Source organism: Chiloscyllium plagiosum, unplaced genomic scaffold (assembly GCF_037043375.1).
Source record: "Chiloscyllium plagiosum isolate Xiang-an unplaced genomic scaffold, Cpla_swu_hap1 HiC_scaffold_31, whole genome shotgun sequence".
Lineage (NCBI taxonomy): Eukaryota > Metazoa > Chordata > Chondrichthyes > Orectolobiformes > Hemiscylliidae > Chiloscyllium > Chiloscyllium plagiosum.
Window position 1 is genome coordinate 15,810,885 of NW_028270169.1, and position 3,756 is coordinate 15,814,640.

A 3,756-nucleotide genomic window follows, 5' to 3' on the forward strand; every position below is an offset into this window, starting at 1 on the left:
GTGTAGTCTGTCTTTTAAATACAATTGTGATTCTAATCTGTGTACCTTTTGTAAACATTTCAGTATTTCAACAGAATCAAGTTATCAGCTTAATTCTGGATTAGGCATAATAAAGATAGCAAGATCATTTTTCAGCTTTAAGAATGTAAATAATGTGCATGTAAATTCATCCATGATAGTGAATGTAAATGTTATCTAATGCCAAAAACTAATCATTTAGGTTGCAGACCATTAGAAGATTCTTCAATTTTGTTTCAAAATGTGATAGTTACAACTTCAGCTGAGCACTGTCTACCAACATGAAAATTGTTGAAATTTTATCATTGGTATTGAATCCCTGTAATGTGGAAACAGGATGTCGGTTTGCTCGCTGAGCAAGATTTGTATTTCAGATGTTTCATCAACGTACTAGGTAACATCATCAGTGAGGCAAAAGTGAGTACTGCAGATGCTGGAAATCAGAGTCTAGATTAGAGTGGTGCTGGAAAAGCACAGCAGGTCAGGCAGCATCTGAGGAGCAGGAAAATCGACATTTCAGGCAAAAGCCCTTAATCAGGAATCAGGTTTTTTTCCCCGAAATCCATCACAGTGTCAAAACTTCTGAGCAGTTTTATTTACACAGTGGTTTCTTCAGTTTTCCTGCTCCTCGGATGCTGCCTGACCTGCTGTGTTTTTCCAGCAGCACTCTAATCTAGGCCCCAACATCATCAGTGAGCCTCTGGATGAAGCACTGGTGGCATGGCCTGCTTTCTATTTGTGTTTAGGTTCCTTGGGTTGGTGACGTCATTTACTGTTATTTTTCTCGGGGGGGTGGTAAATGCGATCTAAGTCAATGTGTTGGTCGATAGAGTTCTGGTTGGAATGCCATGCTTCTAGGAATTCTCGTGCATGTCTCTGGCTTGTCCTAGGATGGATGTGTTGTCCCAGTTGAAGTGGTGTCCTTCCTCATCTGTATGTAAGGATACTAGTGAGAGTGGGTCATGTCTTTTTGTGGCTAGTTGATGATAGTATCCTTACATACAGATGAGGAAGGACACCATTTCGACTGGGACAACACATCTATCCTAGGACAAGCCAAACAGAGACACGTACGATAATTCCTAGAAGCATAGCATTTCACCCCGAACTCTATTGACAAACACATTAACTTGGATCCCATTTACTACCCTCTAACAAAAATGACATCACCCACCCAAGGAAACCTAAATACAAAAGAAAGTGGGCCATGCCACCAGTGCTTCATCTGGAGGCTCACTGATGATGTTACCTAGTATTGTGACAAAAGGTCTAAAAATGAACTTTCCAGCTCAGTGAGCAAACCTACATCCCGAACCTCAACCTGAGCTAAAAATCTTCTCAAAACTCGCTAGTGAGGAAACAGGCCCTTCATCCCAACAAGTCCACACCGACCCTCTGAAGAATAACCCCCCCCCCCCCCCCACTCACCCACTATTCTATTTTTACCCCTGCCTAATGCAGCTAACCTAAACATCCCTGAACATTATGGGCAATTTAGCACAGCTAATTTATCTAACCTGCACATCTTTGCATTGTGGGAGGAAACCAGTGCGCCCAGAAGGGATCCACGCTGACACACAGAGAATGTGTGAAGTTTTCACAGTTGCCCGAGGCTGGAATCAAACCTGGGTCCTTGGTCCTGTGAGGCAGCAGTGCTAACCACTCAGCCACTGTGCCACCTATGAAAAATACAGAGCGTGAAAGCATGGGAAGGGTTAAAGCATGAAGACCACTGACAGCGTGTGTTCTGTGGAAGGCAGGATGGGAGAATCATAGTGGAACATTCTTACACCAATTAGCAGAGTAAGGTTAAGGCTGAAGGGTCACTATGGCGCGATGAGATAACACAAGTAATAAAGCAAGATTCTCTAAGTGTTATGACAGGATTGAGACAATAAGTATTTGGGACATGACATTAAAATATCTAATTAATAGTAGAGTCGGCTTGAGACAGGAGACTGTTGTAACAGATGGAATAGCTAAATATCTATTACGACAGGTTAGTCTGGAATGGAAAGATCACTGTAGCACAGTTAGCAATAAATATCTAACCATGACATTAGAGTAACATTAAGTAGAATGTACAACTAAAGAGATAATGGGAACTAACATCACTGGTTATTGTGTAGCTAGAGTGAGGTACTTTGATTAATATAGTTGGACATGCTGATAAGCTAACAGAAACATGAAAAGAAATATAAAAATCCACGGACCCTGAGGTTCATGGTCATTCAAGAATCTGCTTTCTCAGTGTCAGTTTGAAAATAAAAGACCTACTTCTTGAAGAACTCTCTGCATCACCTATATTTTCTCTATATTTTCTCCACAACAAATTTGGCGCTGCGAGCAGGGTCGTGCAGAGACCCACCTGGACAGAGGGCGGCAGTAACAGGGTGTTTCTTGGTCCACTGAAGGCACACCCGAGACTGACAGAATAAGGGTACCCAACAAAAAAAAGTTAGCATTTTTGCTGTGAATTCGGACTATATTCTGTTGGCTTGAAGTGGTCCTTGAGGACTCAGAGGTGCAGGAACCTGCCAGAGTGTGTCTCCGATCCAAGATCCAAAGGCGAGGGGTAAATTGCTGCTGAAGGAGACGTGGAGAATTGGTCAAGAAAACTGCACAGTGGGGTAAGGGGTGAGTAAGAATAAAAAGTAGCAAAAATTCCATGTGGTGTATGTAAGACCCTATAGATAAATAGGGCAGAAATATAAGACCCTATAGATAGATAGGGCAGAATAAAGAAGGGGAAATTGTTTTATAAGACCCTATAGATAGATAGGGCAGAATAAAGCAGGGGAAATTGTTTTATAAGATCCTATAGATAGAAAGGGCAAAATAAAGAAGAGGAAATTGTTTTACTGGAAGCGCTGATAGACCTGTTTAGAAAGCCGGCAAATTGGTAGTGGATGATTAAAAGTAAAATAGCAGAGAATAGTCATAGTGCTATAGTGTTACTAGACTGTTAAATGTTTTAGATAAGGCCTGTAGGATAATAGGATTTTTGGAAATGAACAAAGGGTCTGTTTAAGTAAGGCTCTGGCTGTGTGTGTGTGTGTGTGTGAGAGAGAGAGAGCGCGAGCAGCTGCAGCTTGCAGAATGTTTGTGTGTGTCTGTGTGTGAGAGAGAGTTTATAGTTTGATCATTGTGATCTGATTTGTATGCATAATTGTAAGATTGTGGTTAAATGTTTGTGTTTTGTTTCCCTGGATCTCAAGATCCAGGGGTATTTTGATTTTATTTTGCACTGTAAGAATTTAAGATAGTTTTTTTGAGAGAGAAATTTCCCAAGAAACCATTAGTGATTGGTGCAATTTGAAGGTGCAGTGAAGGATTGATTTAGGCTGAATGAATGAGAATAGGTTATTTGTATTAACTAGCTGCAATTGAGGACGTTTAGAAATTGATAGATTGGTACGGGACAATTGCAAGTTATAAAGTTAGGAATTGCTTATACTATTGAACAAAGCACTCCAGGCTTGATGGTATGAGGAAGTGATTTATGAGAGCAAAGATAATGCATTAGTTGGACTGAAATATATCGTAGGATGGATAAAGGGACTGCAATTGAGATACTGAGTAAGAAATTTCCAGTGGCAAGAAATGATATTGTAAAAATTTCTGAGAAATGGGAAAAAAGAACTAAGGATTCATTGACTAAATGGACAAAAGAAGGTAACTTTGATGTACATATGTGCAATGAGATGGAAGGATTAATTAAGATCTATAAGTCGAAAG